Source organism: Dama dama, chromosome 31 (genome assembly GCF_033118175.1).
Source record: "Dama dama isolate Ldn47 chromosome 31, ASM3311817v1, whole genome shotgun sequence".
NCBI classification, from domain to species: Eukaryota; Metazoa; Chordata; class Mammalia; order Artiodactyla; family Cervidae; genus Dama; species Dama dama.
Genome location: NC_083711.1, coordinates 26,144,027 through 26,167,781, shown reverse-complemented (window position 1 = coordinate 26,167,781; position 23,755 = coordinate 26,144,027). Strand labels below are relative to the sequence as shown.

General features: G+C 35.5%; 1 long non-coding RNA gene across 1 annotated transcript in view; it reads left to right on the top strand.

Annotated features, from left to right (window-relative positions):
• Window positions 1–505: 505 nt before the first annotated feature.
• The window catches only part of LOC133049965 (uncharacterized), a 114,806-nt gene continuing 91,556 nt past the window's right edge, over window positions 506–23,755 (top strand). The window contains exon 1 of the long non-coding RNA XR_009691501.1: window positions 506–765. This is a non-coding gene — a long non-coding RNA (uncharacterized LOC133049965). The remainder of the gene's footprint in view (window positions 766–23,755) is intronic.

The following is a 23,755-nucleotide window of genomic DNA, read 5'->3' as shown; positions in this document are numbered from 1 at the left end:
AAATAAAATAAAATAAAAGTCTTTGACTGAATTACGAGTTGTTCCTGCAAAAAGAAACTTGGAATATTTATTTAGCTTTGGTCTATTTCATTTCTTTAGCATATTTTCTCTTAAAAATATTTCTAGATAGGAGTGTCTGCTTGGTTTTGGTTATCTCAGCTGTAATAAATAGACTTGGGACCCCCGAAGGCACACCCCACACACTTATGCTGTGTGACCTAAGGTCACAAGTAATGGCTGCAAGCTAATTGATTGAGAAAGGCTTGTCTGGAGGGGCCTCTTTGCGTCCTCCTTTACATTCCTAAGTTCTGTGAAAGAGGCACTAGCAGCTCAGACTGGCAAGGAAGGAAAAAAAGAGAGGAAGTTTCTCTGCGTTCTGATTACATTCTGAGTTCCCTGTAGTGAGCTTAACTTCTCTCCACCCACTTCTTACCAAGAACTCTCTCCCTTGAAGGTGAACAACTTAAAGCCTGAGCTCAGAGAGTTCCCCGAAAAGTGACTTGAGTGTTTACTGAGCTGAGAGAACAAATTACCTACTTCAGGCGGTGGGAAGCGTATGGAAATTATATTAGAACTTCAGCAAAGTGCACAGCCGCATAATACAGAAGCCGAGGCTCAGATTGACAGGCAAATAAGCCAGCTCGTGGAAGGGGCCTCTGGGTGGCAGCTCTGGGCTATTGGGTGTTGGACAACTCTAGGCAAAACTGAAATGGAACGGGGGCAGAAAATAGCACACTAACGCTGCGCAACCGTTGCTTTCTCATGGTGAGTGCAGATTTCAGATATTATTTAAAATATACTTTCTATGCTGTAAAACAAGAAATTGTTTGTCCTTTGAGGGAAAAATATAGCAGGAGCATTTCTTACAAGTTCGTAGGCGATCTGGTTTTGTTTCTGCCTGATTTCACATTAAACTTGGCAGTGCTCACAGAGAAATACACTATTTGTATTGTCTTGCATGTCCTGTTTCTTAAAATTGTCCTTTTGTTTAAATCATGCTTCTCTTCAACCTGAATAAATATTGTTTTAGGCAAAGCATGTGTGGAATAGGTAATGAAGGAACCGTGGTGTGACAGAATATATGTAAACATTTCATTTAGTCCAACTTTGTGTCACTTCTACCCGGCTTCACGTTTTGCCGCCTTATCTCAGGAATATATAGCACAGTCCGTATGAAGAGAGCTTTGTGTGGGAATTCCAGCGAGTTAAAGGGTCAGGGCCTGTGTGTTATCTGACTGCCAGTGAGACTCACTGGGGTGTCCTCTGATTTTTAATCGAAAATGGGGGGGAAAGTGCATCTTTACATATTAAAAAGTAAGTGTGTTTTGATTCCAACAGTTGCCTCCTTAGAGTTTATGCATGTTATTCCTGGCAAAAGATTGTGTAAGCCTCTTTTGAGAAGCAGCGTGCAAACTTCTTTTGTTTCTTTTTGCCTGGTTTGGTCACATTTCATGGCAGAAACTTTGCACAGTCCTTTTTTTTTTTTTAAATTATCGTGGAACAATGCTGAGGAGTTTTTATTTCAATGCAAATATACCAGAAGTTAGTAAGCTTGTTTTTTCTGGGGGAAAAAAAATACCTCACTGTAAATTGTGCTTAATTCATAGTTTAGCCACATTTAAAATCCTGTTTTAAATGTGCTTTTGTTAAAAAAATAAATAAAAATCAGAGTCTACAGGGAGTACTCCTAGAATGTTATAGAAGAGACTCTTCTGCAAAAACTGCAAAGTCAGTATTATGATTTTTATAAGTGCCAAAATATTATTTCTATTGTTGACTTTGTTTAAAAAGCAGTTTTATTAGCAAAGTGACTGAATTAGATGTTACCAAGTGAATGAGGGGGGAAATATGTCTTCTGCATTGTTGATTTGATAGAATACAGAGTTCTATATTGTAATTGTGTTTCATGTCCATTTATCTTCAATACAAATTTTGAAAAATTATTTTAAAAATAAAATTTCCTAAAGTAAACTCCTTATATTTTGAGATTTATGTTTCTGTTTGCTAAATTAAAAAAAAGAAAAAAAATATACTGGAGTAATTGTGAAGCTATAAAACTTTACACTAAAGGGAGGAAAGCTTTTAAGAAAGAACAAATATGTTTTTACTTAGAGGGCAATTTTGAAGCATTACTTTGCTCTTCATTTCTAAAGATTTCTGGAAAACTTATCAACTGTTGCAGAACAAAGTCATAGTCTTGACTTTTATACAAAAACTATAAGGAGAATTATTTTTGAGCCATTCTTATGATTTGATACAAGCTTCTTTCAACAATTGCAAAACGTGACTGACAAATCCCTTTCTAAGAGAACAAGTTCATTATGTTCGTCACCTGTTACATTCATTCTCTTTTTTCCTAATACACAGTTTCTTACTGTTTATTAGTGTTGCAAGGAAGTGAAAACCTTTTTTTTTTTAAGAGAAAATGTTGAGGTGTTTATTTGCCTGAGCATTTTGAGGTTTTTAAAATTACGTTCTCATCAGGATCTCCCAAAGTGCAATTATTAAATAATACCATTTGTTATGATCTTTATATAAATGGTCAAAACAGGAGACGTAAATTGTTTGAGTTTTTCTTTTAATACGTCTCAGTAAGTAAAGTTAAGACATGACTGAAGCCCTAGAAAACTTCTCCCTTTGCTATGAAGATTGTAAAAAAAAAAAAAAAAAAAGTTTACAGCTTACCTATTACCTTTCAACAATTCTGAGACCAGAAATTAAAGAGAACTTTATTATTCTCCTTGGTTAGAATCTCAAACAGCAACTCAGGAAGTTAGCCTGCTTTGGGGAGGGGCTACAAAGAATGGGGTTCCCTCTAATGGAAGTACATGAATCGTGATAAACAAAGGATAGGAAGATGTACTGCTAAGTTTTAACATTTAATCTTAAACTACTCTCTTCAGTCTTTTCCATTTGTATTTACCTATTGATTAGTTACTGAGGTGAAGGCATATTTTAAAACCTTTTACAGTCTTCGATAGCATTATTTTTAAACCAAGGTTTTAAGAAGGTATATATTTTCTTATATAAGGCCACTTTTCCACAGATGTTTAAATTTTGTATTAGATTAACAGGAAACAATGGAAATAGGTTCACAAATTAATATCCAGTTCTCTCTCTTATTCCGGTATAAAACATATTTGTAATTAACTGTCTTTTCCTTATATTACTGTATCACATTAGATTAAATGTGATTAGATTACTGTATCACACACACATACACACACCGAGTGTATGTGTATGTGTGTGGGTGTGTTTATACTTGTGAGCTCGCTGGACAGAGTGACCGAGTGGCCTGGACATATGCTAGGGTTATGACACTCTTTGACTTACTTCCTTAAATCTCATGGTCATTAAATATCAGGGTTTGTTCTATACGCTGGTAGCAGTAGACATCTGTTGCAGTGTATTTATGCCTTCTCTATGGAGGATGAATACCATATTGGCTGTGTTCTTGTTTCAATTACATTCATCAATTTGTTTTTTCAGATGAATTATTCTATCAAAATATAGGACTGAATCTACAGAATTAGATTCTATCATCTCTGACAAATTATGAGTCCTCAAAGACTTTTGTAGAGAGTGACCATATGGTCTTTATTATCCTCCTTATGAGGTAGAAAGCATAGTCATTGTTCATTTTTCTAGAAGCTTTGATCTTAGGAGTAACATCTTTCTTAAATTGTGGAAATTTTAAGAATTTTCATTTCAAATACGGCTTCTTTTACCATTAGCTCTAATCTCTTTTTCTAGAACATCCTAGTATATGTATGTTGAAGCTTCACAATATATCATACATATTTCTTAAATTCTCTTTCATAATATAATCTTTCTGTGCTGTGATTTTTTGTGTGTGCATTACTCATTTTTTTTGTGTGTGTGGATTACTTCCAATTTACTAATTCTTGTTTTGACTGTATCCATTCCAGAATTCTTTTTGACTATATTTTCTTCCCTGGGAATTTTAATTAATTCTTATACCACTTTTATTGTTTCCTCTCTACTAACTTTCTTATAAATTGTATTGATGATATTTCTTACTTCATTTCTTCAAGGCTTCTAACATGCTTATTTTGAACTTCTGAAATTGATCTATTATTTTCATATCTCTGGAATGACTTCATTGACTGATTTTGTAAAAAAAATTTCCTGACAGTCTTTTTATATGATTTTACATGTCTTGGAATTTTCATTTTCAGGCTCAACTTGAGTGAGAGGGATTTTTAAAAATTCTTTAAATTTCTCTTTCTTTGTTAGCCTCACCCCACTCTTATGGTCATAGAGTTGGCCCTGCACCCTCTCCACTCCCAGCTCAGAATCTCTGATAACGGGGGTACCGTATCTAGTCACCAAGTCAAAAAGCAGTTGTCCCAGGTGCTGACTGCCACGCTGTACCTGCTGCCTGTGGCCTCCCTACTGAGCAGTCTATGTAAACCATGGCTGCAGGGAGAGAGATGGTTATTCATCCTCCTGTTATCTTACACTCAGATTTTAATCAGTAAACATAGCACTGTTTTTCACCCCTTATGGTGCAAGTATGGCATCCTAGTTACCTTACAGATAGAGAAATGCTTGTCTCGTATTCCAAAAACCAACTGTTGCACTGCCGTTCATTTTCTATTTCTATTCTACCTCTGGCCCATAGAAGGATTTGGCTTGTTTTTGATTATCACTTTTACATGATCTCATTTAGTATTTTAGCTATTGCAGTTATATGTGGGAAGCAAAGACAAGAGATTCAAGCCATATTCTTGACATCTTTGTAAGTTTCCCAACCCATTTCCCAATGAGCTTTGGAATCAGAAAATGTGGGTTCAAATTCTAACTCATTTATTACCTTAGGAAAAGTCTTTAATTTCTTAAAAGTCTCCATTTCTTCTCAGCAAAGATACTGATAGCTACGCTTGTCTCATAATGCTGTTTGAAGCACTGATTTAGATAATGTATGGAAAGCAGCTAGCCCTGAGGTTAGCAATAATATCCAAATTCTAGGAAGTAAAAAAACAACCAAAATAAAACCAGACTCTATCAACCAATCATGGAGTGAATAAATGGCAAATGGTAATTCTTGTTTCTTGTATTCTGAGAAAATGCAACATTATTTTTGATAGCTAAAATTTTAAAGATGCATATCAAGTGCACGTCTAACAGGTAAATGTTCTGTTACAATATCCATATACCCTAGTGCTTGCATGCTTAGTTGCCTAGTTGTGTCCCACGCTTTGCAGCCCTTTGGACTGTAGTCTGCCAGACTCCTCTGACCATGGGATTTTCCAGGCAAGAATACTGAAATGGGTTATCATTTCCTCTTCCAGGGGATCTTTCTGACCCAGAGATCGAGCCCACATTTCCTGTGTCTCCTTCATTGCAGGTGGATTCTTTATGCACTGAGCCATCAGGAAGCCCCACATACCTTAGCAAGTGAATATAGTTCAGAGAATTTCAGTAAAATACAAAGCATTTTGCAAAATGACCTTTTGGTGTAGTTATTCTAAATCCAAAGTAAAGTTATCTTTAAGCACAGTAGAAGAATGTGAGATAAGTACTATGGGAAAATGTTTGTGGAATGTTCTTCGGATTTTTTGGCTTTTTCTTTTGACTTTATTAACAGTTACATATAATACATGTTAAATAAATGTATAGAGTTTACAAATTATTATATACATATATAGGTTACAGTTATAGGTATATTACAGAATGGGTTTTGGTAATAGTGAAAAAAGAGGGGAGGAGAGTCTATTGAAAGGGCTTCAGGAGACTTGTTTTGTAGTTTTCTAGCTAATTTGTAACATTAGTATCTTTTCAAAATATCTGTTCTGATGGATTAGGATTCAAACTGACAATATTGGTAAAGGGTATGTTTAGTTGGGGGCTGGGTGGGGCGGGAATGAGTTTCTGAGAGTCAAAAGGTTTTAAAGATGAATATGTGAGCAGTACATGAAGAGCTTCTTCATTGTACGTTGAAGGGGCACTGAAGTCACTTCCAAATGTTTGCTATTTCAACAACACTGCAGAAAACATCATTTGTATATGTCCCCTGTGAGCATGTGGAGTTTTGTTTATTTTTTAGGGTATATATACAAAAATTAAATCACTGGGTTGTGAGATATATGTGGTCTCAGTTTTGCAAGTCTCCGAATTACTCTCATAAATAGTAAAATTATTCTCTGACAGTGCTGTACAAATTTCTGCTTCCTTCAGCAGTCATTAGAGTACCCTTTGGCCCACATTCTTTCCAGCCTTTAATATTGCCCAGTGTTTTAATTTTGGATATCTGTTGAGTAAAATAGTATGCTAAACTTCTTCAACTTGATTTGCTTTTATTCCTATGAACTCAGGGGCTTTGCAGGTGGGACTAGTGGTAAAGAACACCCCTACCCATGCAGGAGACACAAGAGATGTGAGTTCGATCCCTGGGTTGGGAAGATGCCCTGGAGGAGAGCAGGACATCTTACTCCAGTATTCTTGCCTGGAGAATCCCATGGACAGAGGCTATAATCCATAGTGTCGCAAAGAGTCAGACACGGCTGAAGCAACTTAGCTTGCACAATGAATTCAGAAAGATTTCCAATGAATTCCTAAAGATAGGAGAGCAATGGATGGACACTTTAGTTAGAGACTACAATAGACTACTCATTTTTTAATTTGAATGCATCTTTATTTATTGACAATTCAAATGCTCTCTCTGGCTAATGGCTTATTATACCTTTGCCAATTTTTTTTTTGTTAGGTTGTTTGTCTTTTTCTCATAGATTTATAGGCATTATTTATTCATTCCATCTGCCTTGTTCCTCCCCACCATAGATCCCTTCACAGAGTGTCTTCTTGAATATAAAGCAAATAAAAACAGAGTTTTATCCCTTCTTGTTATATGCAATATTTTAAACCATACTTCGGTTGTGTAATATACTATGGAATCATTTCAAGAAATGTAAGAAATTGTGTTGCAAACTGTAAGGGATGAACACACGAACACAATACACAGTATACCCATTGAGAACTTGGTTTTGCATGTGACTTTAAGAGAGTTATGAAGCATTACAGGAATTTAGAGAGGAGATATTTATTTTCCCATTGAAAAATTTATATTCTTCAAAACAGTTGAGAATCATGCATTAGGAAATATGATTTATTCCTACTTTTAACCCAGCATTTTAAATATTACATTTTCTATACCTGTGGAAAGTTTGCAAATTGTAATTAAAGAAATATATATGAAGGGCCTACTATATATCAACTGTGACAAGTATTAGTGAGGATGTAAAAGTGAACAAAGCAGATAATCCCTGAATTCATGGGAGGTGGAGCCTGAGAGGTAAATGACAATGAGGGAAGAGTGCGTACAGTGTAAAAAGGACATTCACTGACAGAATACCTAGATGTCAGGCTGAAGTACGTTTGAGAAGTAAGGACAGCTAAATAGGCATGGGGACGGCTCCAGGCAAAGGACAGATATGCACTATTATGAAAGTGAGAATATAATGAGCTTGAGAAACTGCGAGAAGTTTAAATTGGAAAGAGTAGAATTTTAGGGATGATGAGAGGTTGAGAAGAAACTGCAGAGATAAGTACTGGCTCTCTTTTGAACAGCCTAGTTTGGATTTTATCCTAAGTGCACTAGAGACCCATTTAAAGAGTTTAATATGGCTGCCAAATTCTCAGATATTGTCTTCGTTTGATGGAAACATATCCTGAGAGATGAATGGTAGTGACAACCATGACAATTGATGTATTTCTCAAGAAATTCTGTAATCTGGCTACTATAGTTAATTAGAAGGTTCAAAAGCAGGTTTCAAATTATATGTAAATGACCAATGTTTATATGATTCTCTCTTTTATACATATATATATATATATATATATATATATATATATATATATGATTACATATGTGTGTGTGAGCACACATCCATGCCAGCACTCAGTTTTATCTGACTCTGCAACCTCATGGATGGTAACCCGCCAGGCTCCAGCATCCATGGAATTTTCCAGACAACTATACCGTAATGAGTTGCCATTTCCTACTCCAGAGGAACTTCCTGACCCAGGGATCAAACTCAGGTCTCCACCATCTCCTCTATTGGCAGGCAGATCCTTTACCACTGAGCCACCTGGGAAGCCCATATACATGTGTATATGTATATGTATATGTGTATAAAATCCTCCTTAAATTACCAAACTTGTCATTGACTAAAAAAAATTTAAGAATCACTAGGTTAAACTAAGAACAGTAGTTGATTATTCAGTTAAAGAGATAGATGGAAATCCTGCCATTTGCAACAAGATGGATGAACCCTGAGAGTATTATAGTAAGTAAAATGTCAAAGAGAGAAAGACAAATGCTGTATGATTTCATTTATATATGAAATCTAAAAACCAAACTTATAGAAACAGATAACAGATTAGTGGTTGCCAAACGTAGGGGGAGGGAGGGGGAAATAAATGAAGGTGATTAAAAGATACAAACTTCCAGTTATAAAATAGATAAATCTTGGGAGGTGTAATGTATTGTGTGGGGACCATAGTTAACAATATTGCATATTTGGACGTTGTTAAGAGAGTAGACTTTACAGCTTCTCATTACGAGAAAAAAAACTTGTTAAATACGTGAGGTGATGAATGTTAAGTAAGCATTGTGGTAATCATTTCACAGTGTATACGTACATATATTACATCATTATGTTGGAGCTTCCCTGTAGCTCAGGTGGTAAAGAACTTGCCTGCAATGCAGGAGACCTGGGTTCAAACCCTGGGTCGGGAAGTTCCTCTGGAGAAGGGAATGGCAACCCACTCCAGTAGTCTTGCCTGGAGAATCCCATGGACAGAGGAGTCCGGTGAGCTACATTCCGTGGGGTTGTAAAGAATCGGACACGACTGAGAGTCTAACGCTACTACCACTACTATGTTGTATATGTTAAATTTATAAAATATTATGTGTCAATTATATTTCAGTAAAACTGGAGTTAAAAACAAATCAAAACAAAAAAAACCCTGTAGCTGGCCAGAAAAAAACCCTTGAGAAAATCAGTATTTAAGGAACAGATAGAGAAGGAGGAGTTCAAAAGAAAATAAAGAATAACCAGAAAAATAGCAGAGAGAATCATAGAAACCTAGTGTGTTAAAAGCTTAGTAGTTAAAAAAAAGATTACAAAGTTAAGTTCCTCAAATAAAACAAAACTGTATTCTCTCATGCTCTAAGCCAGTCCCTGTGTGCCAGGGGACCACTCTGCTCTTCCAGGTCACTCAGGAACCCAGGAGGAGAAAAGGAACCGAAGTGCGGGGGCAACATCTGTCCTTAAGTTGAAGACAGCCTAGAAATTATATATGATATTCTGCTCTGTTCTACTCACCTAAATTTAGTCACACAGCCATGGCTGGAAGCAAGAAAACTGGGAAATGTAGTTTCCACTTGCGTGGCCATGTGATTAGAAAGAGAGGAAGAATGAATTTTGGGTGAATAACCAGCAGTTGCTTCATCAACATTTTAATTTAAAAAAACAGTTAGTGATTAGAAAGGGATATGTGTGTGTATGTGTGTGTATGTATGTGTGTGTGTGTGTATACTTATTTAATATATCTATTGAGCACTTTCTCTATTTGGTCACTATACTGTGTAATAAAAGTGAAAGTGAAAGTTGCTCAGTCATGACCAACTCTGTGACGCCATGGACTGTAGCCTGCCAGCCTCCTCTTCCCATGGAATTCTCCAGGCCAGGATACTGGAGTGGGTAAGCTGTTCCTTCCTCCAGGGGATCTTCCCAATCCAGGGATCGAATCCAGGTCTCCTGCATTGCAGGCAGGTTCTTTACCAGCTGAGCCACCAGGGAAGCGCCCCCTATGATGTGATAAGGTTATAGCCATTTAAAAGAAATCCATTACCAAGTAGTTTATATTCTAGAAAGAAAAGATAGATTGAACGAATTGACAAATAAATGTTGGTGGCATAATATTAGAAAGTAATAAGTCCTAAGAAGAAAAAGATAGAAGTGCTGTTTTTAGATACACCAACCAGGGAACATCTGTTATGCTAAAAATTGAAAAGGGTCCTTTGAAAGACAAAATATTGAGATCTCTCTCTTTAGGGAAAAATTCATAGTTGAGTTGAAAGTCTTGAATATTGGTTGAAAGAGGATGAGGAAAGTTGCTAATTAGGAGATTCAGAGTTAAAGGAGAGTTATCTTTTTAAGGATTTGGTGGAGAAAATTGACCATGATTATAGCCTAAAGAGAAAATGCATGCAGAGATGAGGTTGTTGCATGTCCTAGTGCTAGAACAGCAGGTATGATTGATGGGCACAAGTGCAAATAGTTCAAGTAAGATGACCTCATTTTTTCCCAAGAATCAGGAAAGCTACTGAGAATGAGAGCTGTGTGGATTGTGTCAGTTTCTTGAGAAGAATTATGTAAGTGTAGAGTTGTTGTGGAAAGCCTCCAGCATATACGAAAAATCTGTCTAAGAGAGAAGCGTGTCATGGGATTGCATCTGTGCTTGGATTACTCAGGATGTGGGTGATAGGCTAGATATTAGTAGTAGTGTCAGTCACTCAGTCATGTCTAACTCTTTGCCACCCCATACACTGTAGCCTGCCATGCCTGTCTGTCCGTGGAATTCTCCAGGCAGGAATACTGCAGTGTGTTTCCATTTCCTTCTCCAAGTAGGCTAGGAAAGAGAAGTCATAATGAGAGTGGTTTAAGTCGGGGGGCCCCAACTCTGGGATCTAAAACCTGATGATCTGAGGTAGAGGTGATATAATAATAATAGGAATAAAGTGTACAGTAAATGTAATGTACTGGAATCATCCTGAAACCAGCCCCCTACCCCAGTCCATGGCAAAGTTGTCTTCCATGAAACGGGTCTCTGGTGCCAAAAATGTTGGGGACTACTAATTTAAGTGATGAAGCATAATGTCTATTCCAATGACAAAAGGAATGGTTTCCTTCAGGAGAGAAGAACTAGGTAACCACATGCAGTTCGAGATCAATCCTGAGTTTGTAGAGTGACTGAGAAATGTGTTTCAGGTTATATTTTTTCAGGACAGTTTTCTTTTATATTAACTTGATGTTCAGAATTCCAAATCTTTAATTTAGTTGACTTCCTCATTTTTTATGTGTTGGTTTATTATTAGGATTATAAATTCACTGTCCCAGTTATGAAATTATGAAGACAAGTCATAAAACTATTAAGAAACTAAAACCATAAGTGGATACCTGTTGAGTTGGCATTTGGTTTTTCTTTAACTAACATGCTGGACCCTAGTAGAAATGCTGTTTTTATTTCATGGAATAACTAAGGAAGTAGAAACCGCTAGGAAAAACATGTAGTTTATAAGCTACTTATTAATTTTTTAAATGTTTGGCATCTTATGTGTCATCGTCTATATTCCATTAATACATGGATTTAATCCACAGATTAAATCACATAGTGCACAGTCCTTCTTGGCAGGTGTGTTCTTCTTGGCAAGTTGATTCTGTTTTTTCCATGTTTTGTCCTTTTTGTCTGGCTATTTTCATATGCCTACGTGCACTCCATCTTTTTATCAGAAATGACGCCAATATAGAGAAATCATAGCCAAGCCTATGAGGATTTTTGCCTTTTGACAGTACTAGCTTGACATTATGACATTTTCTTTCAAGCCTTTAAATTTCTTTTTAATAAACTATTGATAGTTTCTGTTAATTTTCTAGTTCACAGATTCATCCAAAATATATCTAATTGAGCTTTTTTGAGGTATTGTTGTTGTTTACCTGACTCCAAACAAGATCATTCTTGTCCTCTGTTGTTCAGTCACGTCCGATTCTTTGTGACTCCGGGGACTGTGGCCCACCAGGCTCCTCTGTCCATGAAGAGCTCCAGGCAAGGATACTGGAGTGGGCTGCCATTTCCTCCTTCAGGGAATCTTCTCAACTCAGGGATCGAACCCCACATCTCTTGTGTCTCCTGTGTCGGCAGGCAGATTCTTTACCATTGAGCCACCTGGGAAGCCTAGTATTTACTTTTCCATGAAATATTTTTATTGGTTTGTCTTTCCTGTAAGTGTGCGAGTGTCTGTCTGGTTTTATTTTGGCCTTTCAGTTGCATTAACCCATTTTTTGACTTCTCTTATTTTCTTTTTGGGAGATATAGCTGATTTCTGCATTTACATCTTACAATTTGTTACTTTGAAGTGAAATGCCTTTTTGCCTTCAAACCTTTCATTTCTCTGATTGTACTGCCATTTCTTAGTGCTTTAAGTTTCTCCTACACTATTCCCCATTGCTAACACAGTCCACCCTTCAGCAGAATTCCATTCCAATTTCTGTGAAATAGCTCCCTCAATAAAGCAGAGGTAAACATGTCAACCTCAAAACTAAATATGGTATTCTTTGACATCAGTATTTTCCATGTTAAATTCAGATACCTCATGTACACTGATAATTGGTTTTCTTATTGTTCTCACCTTCTCAATCAATATTTTCTTGTCAGTCAGATGCAAATTAGTAGGATTAGGTTTCATATGTTCTTGAAGGGAGGATATCACAACGCAACGTAGGAAGATTTTTACAATCAATATTCATTTGTACTATTTATGCACTAGAAATTACATAGGGGAAAATGTCACAGGAATATGGCTCAAAACATCCAGGTTTAGAACACTTTAATCAACATTTAGAATTCTTTTCTCCTGTGGATAGAAAAAATGATCAATGCTTACTAAATGTTATTAACCTTTCAATCACTGTTATGCATTTAGCAAATCAATTTAATTACCTATTGGATGATTAGAAATGACTAGTTTGAAACAGACATTTAGAAAAGCACACTGGTGCCTGATACACATGCACGAACATGTGCATGTAGTTGATAGACACACATTATGGGATGCTGTATCATTTTATCTGTGTAAATTACTGAAATACTTTTAATTAGATTCAGATAAAATGAATTCTGATTTGAAAATTTCAGCAGACACCATTAAAAATGAGGAACCAGAAGGCATAGTCTTTGCAATTTTATTTTAAAAAGATTATTCATGAATCATGAACCATATAGCTTCAAAATAATGTTAACCTTTAGGAAAATTTGAAGAATTGACTTCCTCTATTGCTTTTAGATTCAAGGGATTTAATTTTTTAAATAGGAGAAATTTGCATTTTTCATACATTTTGGAACATAACATATATAGACAGATAGACACAAGACTCAGGACTTCCCGGGTGGCTCAGAGGTAAAGAATCCACTTGCCAGTGCAGGAAATTACTCGGTTTCAATTACTGGGTCAGGAAGATCCCCTAGAGGAGGAAATGGCAAGCCACTCCAGTGTTCTTGCCTGGGAAATGCCATGGACAGAAGAGCCTGGTGGGCTACACTCCATGGGGTCACAGAGACTCAGACAGGACAGAGCGACTGAACAACAATAAACACATTGATCAAAGATAGCTAAGACACAGTTGCCTCTCTCAAAAAGTTCTTGCCTTACTTTAGTTCACTTCATTTTGCAGAAAGTGTGACTATTGTTTATAATGCTACTATATCCCATTTCTTTTTAATTTTTTCAAATAATCACTACTGAACTAGATTAGCTCTTTTGGGGATTAACCTAAATGCTTTCACTTTTTTATCGGGAAGAATGCTACATGTTGCGAATCAGCAGTTCAGGAACAGACCAGCTACTTTCCCAATCTCTCTCCAGCCACCCTGGCAGGTGCTTTGAGATCCACAGAAAAATATCTGAGGATAAATCCCACTCACAAGTAGTACAGTAACATTAGCGGGGGTTAAGTAACAGTTTCTTTGACACTTTATAGAAAAGGCAGAATATAAAGACTTATTTGGAATCTGAAGTGTTATCAAATGAATGCTATGGAAATACATAACAAGGCAAAAACATTCTGAAAGACTTGATATAATCATTGTTTAAGGGCAAAGCATCTGCTAGGCCTTGAGTGATGGAAAGGATGGAGACATATGGCTGCAGATTCAAAAGTCTAGCCAAATGGATTCAGTACTAGCGGGAAGGTCTATGGACCAATTCCATGTAGATATAGCAATTCCTAGAAGAGTAAGTGTGTCCAAATGGAGAAACTTTGCGATCCAAGCAACAGCACAGGGGTGGGTTCAACACTGGAGAAAAGATGTGATGGCCATTCTACTCAAAGCAGGGTCATTCCAGCAAGTCTGTCCAAAAATAAGATCATTGCACCATGATTGGTTATTTTCCACTGTAATAATTAGATGATCAATCAGCAGTCTTAGGCTCATAAGACCACATGTGCTGAAGTAATAGATAAAACCTCAGCATCTTAGAAGTTTAGAACTTAGAGCAGAGTCCAAGATGGTATTTTTGGGCACCTTTCTGCTCAGGATCCTTTCTCTTGCAGGTCCACCAATATCAGCTCCCACAGCCTTAAATTATGAGTTCACACATAAGAGGATTATATGGTTCTGGTGGGGAAGTGTACGTTGATCCGACCCATACTCTGAGTCCTTCAGAACTCAACCACATGATACTTTGCTCAAGTGAATCTGGGAAATATGGTCTGTGTCCCTGAAACAAAAACCTGAACTACTTATTCAAATAACATGTTTCTGTAATTACAAATCTTTAAGTCAGTCACTGTGGAGAACACCTTTATGAGTAAGACATACTTTCTGCCCTCAAATTCTTAGGTAGAACTATACATAAATAAATGTTAGTGTGAGGCCAGATGTATTACGTTCTGTATTAGAGGGATAAAGAGTCTCTTAAAAGGAAACTCCGTTTAAGAGGCAAGATTTGAGCAGAACTTGAAGCAGGTAGGGGGCTCACCACCAGGCAGAGGTGGAGAGTATGAAGAGTGACATAGCACCAGGTAATTATCAGTCTGCTAGGGACAGAGATAAAGATGTTGGAAGATATCTGGGGATGACAATATAACAGACCTTCAACACCCTGTTAGGGCTTCTCGGGTGGCTCAGATGATAAAGAATCTGCCTGCAATGCAGGAGACCTGGGTTCAGTCCCTGAGTCAGGAAGATCCCCTGGAAAAGGAAATGACCACCCACTCCAATATTCTTGACTGGAGAATTCCATGGACAGAGGAGCCTTCAGTCCATGGGGTCACAAAGAGTCAGACACAACGAGCAACTAACATTTCCACTTTCACTTTTAACACATTATTTATAGCTCAAGAGTCATTGCAAAATCTTCAGCATAAGCTTGAGAAAGAAAGCAGTGTTCAGAATGTGTTAGTATGGAAAGAAATTAGTGAAGAGAGTAACAGGGAGCTACTTGAAGTAAGGCAGTGGGAATGGAAATGAGAGAACAGTTAATGCAAAAACATTTGAAAAAGTGGATTTGAGATTGTTTGTGTTGCTGAGTAAATCCAGAGATTTTTGCATTCCCCTGCCAGAATGTTCTTGATGGTTAATCCTTGGGAATTATTTGAAGAGTTCAGAGAGCACTTATAGTTGATCTCATTAGCTAAGGGACTGTTAACAGCTGCCAAAACAAGAACTTTTTCAGGGTTTGAGCAATGACATCTCTGGAGACCTTGAACTTGAGAAGAGCAACACAGATACCTAAGTTCTATTGTAGCCACAAATTACCATATTTTGAAAAACAATTTCAAGCAATATTAATGTGTAATTAAAACAGAAGTGTGTTATTTGGATAAGTGATTCAAATTTTTCTTTCAGGGTCACAGACAGATCACATTTCCCAGGTTCACCTGAGCAAAATATGGCCATGTGGCTGAGTTCTGTAAAGCAGAGTGTGAGTCAAATTGATGTACAGTGGTTCTACATCAGAACTGTAAAATCCTCCCATGTGTGAACTCATACTGAAAAACAACTTCATAACAAGAAATAATACAAGTTAGATCCCTTCCATCCTTTTAGCCTTAAGCAAATATATTTCTTTTATTTCTAAGTACCTTCCCTTGACCAAATTCTCACACCACATTCTATTCTAGACTTACTGTCAGAATCTAGACAGTTTCAAAATTATGCAGAAAGGTAATTAACTTTAGAGAGTTTGAAGTCTCCATGAGTTCTTTTAGTTCTGTGATACTTGGTGAAGAACAGGGTAGGAATTCAGTTCTTCTCACGTGGCACAGGAAGTCTCCTCTGTATGTTTAAGAATATTCATGACTTAAAACACTCTCCAGGAATGAGTGCTTTGAGGGCCACTTCTCCCCCTTTCTTATGATGCAAGTGTTTAAATGTTTGAGGAGTAATATAGCCTCTTGAACTCCCATTAGACCTGCTAGCAGTAATTTACCAGATGTAAAGATCAAAAAATGTTGGTGGAGAATATTTGAATCCTGGTTTCCAGGTGCTGTACTGTAAGAAAAATTTTCCATTAGCTACTGAAAATTGTACTCCTCCTCAAAGATAGCCTAATCCTTGTTAAGATCAAAACAGAAGATCTTCATCAATTTCTGCAGAGAAGAGGTAACAAAGTTTAGATGACAGTCATGGTGTTATAATTAATATGTTATTTTTAGATTGATAATTTACTTTAAAATTACTCCAACTTTCAGAGAAATCATCTTACTCCCATTAAGCCAATTTTATGCTACGTTTAAAATAAGTTGTTACTGCCAATTGGAAATACAGTACAGTAGCAACATTCAAATGAAAGTGCATTAGTTATAATAAAAGTTTGTATCTCATAATACATTTTTCAAATGGTTTTAGTTACAGTATGGTTAGCACTTATGAGTTCTTAAAATGCTTTGATCTAATGTGTAGTTTTCCATTTACTAATGGATACATTTCTTAAATTAATTTATTTTTTATTTAAGAATAATTGCTTTACAGAATTTTGCTGTTTTCTGTCAAACCTCAACATGAATCAGCCATAGATATACATAAACCCCCTCCCTTTTGAAACTCCCTCCCATCTCCCTCCCACCCCTCTCATTTGATTAGCCAATGGGAATTTGCTGTATGGCTCAGGATACTAATGGATACATTTTCAAAATACTGGAAAGAGGACAGGATATCCTAAAAGTGTCCGAGATTACATTTGTTCCTACCTGTTCATTGATGGTATTCTTTTGGTAAAGTGAGTGGAAAAAGACTGATTAGTTATCAGAAAATATGGGTTTAGCTTAGGTTATTCTCTGGTTGACCATAAAATTTGTCTGAGTTCTTAGTTTTCATCTATGATAACCACTCTATCCACTGCATAGAGTTATTTTCAGGACAAAATTATGTTTCAGCATACATAGAGAAAGGTATGAAGTACTCTTGGCTCTCTCCAGTATTTTTATACTATTGGCCTATCTCTGCTGACTTCATCCCCATGTCCTATGTTGTGTCTTTTGATCATTCAAAGCTCTGTAGTCTTTGTACCCAGACTACCAGTCTAAGTTTTTACCTCCTGGGAGAATGATACAGTTGATGTATTTCTGTAAAGTAAAATGCTGGATCAGTGATAAGGACAAAGGAAGAAAGGAATTGTATTCTATAGTTGGTTGCTGCCATAGGATTATTATTTTTTCCTATATTGCAATTCTTAGTATATTGTACCACTCTTCTTAAAACCATCCATTAATGTTTTGTAAATCTCTTGGTGTTTGATTTTGGCATTTCTTCAAAGTTATCTTATGAATCTGTGATTTGAGGATTAGGTTGAAAATGTATGATAATTAGGCATTCTTCTTGAAGTTTGTTTGCTTGAGTTAAAACTACAGTTAAGAATACTTCTGTTTGTTTTTTTCCTGATAAAATAAAGGCTGACTCCCACTTACTTTTAAATAATACGCAATTGAAGGGAAAAAAAATGTTTTCCTTGTTGATTTATTTTGGGGGTGGTTGTTCCTAATGACAATTTCTCCTACTTTGTAGGATCATATTATAGAAGGACCTTTTAGGATACTTAACTTATTACTTAAAGAAACAAAAATAAAAAAAATAGAAACTGAGAAATGAAAACCTCTGGGGCTAAGTTTGTGTGTATAATAACTGGATAAATCCTTTGGTGAAGTACACTGGGTAGTTTATGGTATTTGATATATAAAATATACTGAATTTCATATTGGCATGATTTGAATAGGCCAAAATATTTATGATTAAACAAAGCATTTCCCAATTAAGAATTATGGGCATACTTTAAAGTAAGAGTAGTTAAACTTTGTCACGTGTCCCAAAAGTACACAAGGATTTGGTAGATAATCAGTCAAAATATTAGTTAGGATGAATGAGTACATGTGAGAGTGTGTATTTGGTTTGTTTTCCTATTTTTTACAACTCCTTTAATAGGTAGGATTTATCTTCTGGTTTTTTTTTACAAGAGTAGGATTTTCATTCACCTGTACTTTTTTTCCAAAGAGAAAAACCTTAAGTTTCCTAATGTGCATAGAAAATATTAAGCATTTTAGCTACTCCTGTAATTTTTCCCTTGCTTGTCAGAAGCAGTAATATTGCCATCATTCAATGGCTACAATAATGTTGACAATTCACAAGCTTTTAAGAACAAGTGCATTATTCAGGGGAAATTTACAAATGACTGTTCATTCCCCCAGACTGCTAAAACAAAGCAAAATTAATTTTAGGTCTTACAGATCTAAGGTAACTGTCTGCAGCTTAATAAGTATCAGGAAGAAGATGAACTGAAAGGCAGGAAATACAATCTAGTGGTGAAATTTGTGCAGTTATGGAGGAAATTTCCAATGGAAATGGTGGAAGTACTGGCATACAAGGACTTTGGATAAGTGAAAATTCTGCTAGACAAAGGGCTGAGTTACAACTAGTGAGAATTTAATATTGCTCTAAGAAGGAATGCCTCTTTTGTCACTTATATTTATCTAATGAGTAGATTTCCAAGCTGAAACTTTGACATTTTGCTGTCAGTTATAAGTAAGTTGGGCAAATCAAGGTATGGAAATTGGACATATACAGTAAAATATTTTCTCCCTGCTAGGATTTAGTTGCTTATGACAATGTAACAGAATACCTAGAGGTCCTTAGTTCCAGAAACACTGAGGGTGTAGGAGATGTTCAGTAAATGCATGTGATTAGTTAAATAGAATTGTAAACATGTAGCTAGTGCAGTCTTAAATCATATTAGGGGAAGAACATGTTTGGTTTAGTGAAACAGATTTAGTCACATTACAAAGTTCTAGAACTGACAATTTTAAATGTTTCTTTTAAATTGGTAGAAATTCAAAAAAACATGGCAGGCTAGAAATGATGGGATGATAACTGAGATTTTACTATAGCAAGATTTAGCTAAGCAGGTCTTGAGATTGGGTAATGGTATGTGAGTTTTCTCATCAGGTCTGTAACACATTTCCCCTAATACAGATTAAGAGTGCCTGGATAAATTATAATTATCCCTGTGGCTTTTGCATAACATAATTAAGTCTTGCTAATGCGAGTACTTTTATTAAGTGAAAAATGATGTTTTAAAAGTGATGGAAATGTCTACAAGGTCAGTTGAACTAAGGATAGAAATGTTGGCACTCATAACAGTGATGAAAATGAAAAAAAAAAAAAAAAAAAGAAATCCTGTGTATTTTTGTTATACAGAGTTTTCAGAACACAGAGTCTTGTTTATGTGACAGGCATATGAAGGATGGTTTCAATTAGGCTGACCCTGCACAAGGCTGAGCTTGTGCACCAGGTGTCCAGACCACAGAATGGAAAATGCAATCTTTGTCTGCTTTACTTAAATACAGTACTGAGATCAGCCTGTCTTTTAAGTGCCTGATTGCTACTTAATTACAGAGAATTTCTCTTTAAAAGAGCAACCCAACAACATCAGAGAAAACTATACAGCACTCATTTCAGAGCCTCCTGCACCTTCCCATCACATGGGAAGAGTGTGATATATCTAATAACTTTATACTGCTGGGTTTATTAAGTGGTAGTCATTATCTGTTTTATAAAAGCTGTTTTTAAAATAGCTAATGGGAGTATTTCTGTTGACCAATAAGTGCCATCTAAAACTGTGAATGCAAAGTAATCATGTTCATTCTTATGATAGTTTTATATATGGGTTTTAAGAGTCACGGTCATGTGGTAAAAAGACTGTTAATTTAGAGTGAATAAAGGTGAATTCAAATTCCAGCTCTGAAATGGTGACTTGCTATTTGTAAGCAAGTTTGTTAACTTCTCTAAGCCTAGATTTATCATCATTAAAATGAGGCTAATAATTCCTACCCTGGTGGGCTGTTGAGAGAATTATGTGAGTTGATTTACGTGAACCACCATCTTAAGAATGTTTTGATTAAATTTGATTTTGAGAAATAACTCACAAGAAATCTCTCAAAGGAGGGAATATGAAATAGACTAAATGATACTTTTCAGGAAAGTACTGCATTTGAAACTATCTATTATTTATAAGAGTATGAATTTATATTTAATTATAGAATAATAGTTTTCTTTTCTTTTTATCTCCAAGTGAATTATTTAGCTTTCTCTTCTCTAACACTCTGAAAAGGCAAATATTTTTCAATATTTATATCATAATTCTAAAAGAATTTCTCAATGTTTACTTAAGTCATTTTCTGAAAATTTAGAAAAGATTTTTCTCTTTCATTATGTTTCACATCTGGTATTTCTGCATTTATTTTATTAATTGATGTTGAATAACCTGGCACATGGGCCCATTTCCTTGCCCTTACTTTTTGGAAATAAGGACTGGCCTAGATATGTCAGTGATTAATAGAGTTCAGATGTTTATATTACTAGATCTTTCCTTCTTTACTATTTACTAGAAGGCAAAATATGAACCTGCCAATTGACAAACCATGAACACCCTTTTATCACTTCTTCACCATCTAGCTCCTCTAGCACACCCATGAAAAAATAGATTCTTAAGATGTGGCTGAAAAAAGTGTGAGAACTCAATGGTAGCATAAATTTGTTCATTGAAACTTTTTGAACCTTTACCATTTTATTTCCTGTCAGAAGTTACAGTAATATAGACGTAACACTAATATTTATTTTTCTACTGTTCTGCATTTATTTGGATCATTCCATGAGAATGATAAGTAGGATAAGTTAGTAAAGTGATAAAAAGGGAAAGAAGACCCATATCTTACAGGTATTTTGTTTTATAGTATGACAATAGATATAAACATAGATGGTTAAATACGAACAAAGGACAAACACATGGCAAACTATTATCAGAAAAGAACTATTTTTCTTTTCAGTAGGTTTTGTACTTAGTCTATTAAGATTAAACATTCTTTTTGAAGTAAATTATTTTACCTTTTAAAAATGCCTTATTGCTGAATAGTGAATTAAGATAAACTTAATGTCCCTAAAAAGTTTTTTTTTTAAACCTGTGCTGTACTTAAAGTGCAGTTTTATTTAATAAGTTATCATCCTTAACAAAAAACCTATTGTTTTATTAACCAGTTGTCTTTACTTACTATATAAATTAAGTTGGTATGTGTTAAAGATCTGATATAATCAAAATTTAGTTGAGGGAATTGAAGAATTATTGGAGGAAGTATTTTCATTATAGTTTTGAGACACGTTTTATGAGTGACTCTTTTAACGCTTTACACTAGGTGTTTTCACTCTTTTCATTACTATTATTCCTATCTGGAGTTTGAGAAACTGAGGCTGAGAAACGGCAAGTCTGGTTTCTCAAAGTCAGTTTTCCAAGCCTAGTGATCTTTGTAACTACACCCCAAAGGGGCAAGTGTTCTAAGAAAAACTAAATCCAATCCCTTTTCAATGTGATATCTACCAGAAATTCTTATGGCCTTAAGAATTTTTCTAATGTTGAAGAACTTACAATTACTGATATTCTTTCACTAGACTTGTTCTTGAGGCATGTTGCTTACACACAAAGCCAAACTAATATTTAGAAGAATAAAATAAATAGCTTGTAAGTATGTAAGCCCACTACATTTACATAGTATGGAAAAATCACAATATATTAAAATGTTCTCATATTGTTAGATGTTTATATTATTTCTTCTACTTGATTATTTCTAACAATCCTCTAAGAAATACCACTGTTTGTGCCTTCTTTTGCAGAAATAGAATTGTTAATTAGGCTGAATTTTAAAATCATCCTTCAACAATTTTCTTGACAGTTTATACTTCTATCAACAATGTCTTGAAGTCTTACTATTAAGAGAAAATGCAAGACATAGCTCAATATATATAATTAATCATGCATGTGTGTTCTGTCACTTTAGTTGTGTCTGACTCTTTGCAAGCCTATGGAATGTAGCCCACCAGGCTGCTCAGTTCATAGCATTCTCAGTCAAGAGTACTGGAGTGGGTTTGCCGTGCCCTCTTCTGGGGGATCTTCCTGACCCAGGAATTGAACCCATGTCTTCTCCATTGCAGGCAGATTCTTTATTGCAGAGCCACTGGGAAAGCCCATAATTAATCATATGCATGTTAAAAACCACATATGTAATTGTGTAACATGACTTGAATGATGTGCACGAAACTCTTACCTCTGAGGAATGGAATAAAATTGAAGAAAACGGGGAAGGGAAATTTTTATATTAAATATGTATGTATTGTCTGAACCTTTTATAATTAACATGAGTTCATATACTGTATGTATTTTAAAAATTGAAATAGAAACTCAAATATAATTAATATAGCGGTACAAATTAAATCTCAGAGCTTAATATGTTGGCATTGAGGCTCAAAAATGTCTGGGTATATTTTTGGTCTGAGGTTCCTCATATGTACTAGCACATGAACTTATTTTTGTAGGTAGAAATGGTAAAATAATAAAGCTATCTCAGTTTCCAGAACAAATCATTTCCATCTGTACCACTGGATAAATGTATTTCTGACTCAACCACATGAATAACATTACATATGTTTTTTAAAATCACTATTTGCTGAAGACCTGAAGCAATTCATATGCTTTGCCTATGGTTGGCTTTGGCAATAAGAAACAAAGCAGCTAATGCAATTTTAAGCTGTATCTAAAGATAGTACCAGTTGAATTTAAGCTGAATATGCAGTTTATTTCAGTTGCTTTCCTTATCCCTAAACTCTGATGTTCAAAGTTTAACTTGGAGTTGTTTTCTCAAGTTTAGCTATAGCCAAAGTCCACGAAATGGCTTATGTCTGTCAATAGTTGACCTAATAGACTTGGCCTATGTTGACATTTAGTTCTTTTCGTGTTAGACCATTTATGGTAGGTGCATGATTGTCAGTGAACTATATATGAAAATGGTATAAGGAAATAAGTCATGGGGAATTTTAACCAATATTTAGGAATATTAGAGTTTTTTAGTAGGATTTTGGGAGAAATCATCTGTTCAGTAATTAATTCATTATTCCTCTTAATTATTTCTGAATAACATCTATCATTTATTGAACATTGACCTTGTCAGTAGGATTATCAAGATAAGACCAGTAGAGTGAGGTTAGAGGCATGAAATCAATGAATTCCATAAAATATTAGAGTTACTATATGGGGACTTAGTATAAACAGGAGTTAAATAACCAAAAAGAATCCCTTCTACCAGGACAATCAGGGGATACTCATTTAAGTGGAGAAGCTCCAGCAGAATCTGGATAGATAGAGAGAAGATGATTCATGGGTAGAGATGGGGCCATATTTTTGATATTATGAAATTTGAGAGGAGGAAAAGAATATCACATGTCTGATATATGCTAGAGTAGGTAGATAGGGTTTGGTGAGAGATATGCAGTGGTAAAAAAAAAAAAAAAAAAATCCTCCTGCCAATGCAGGAGATGTAAGAAACTCAGGTTTGATCCTTGGGTTGGGAAGATCCCCTGGAGAACAGAATGGCACCCTACTCCCGTGTTCTTGCCTGAAAAATTCCATGGGCAG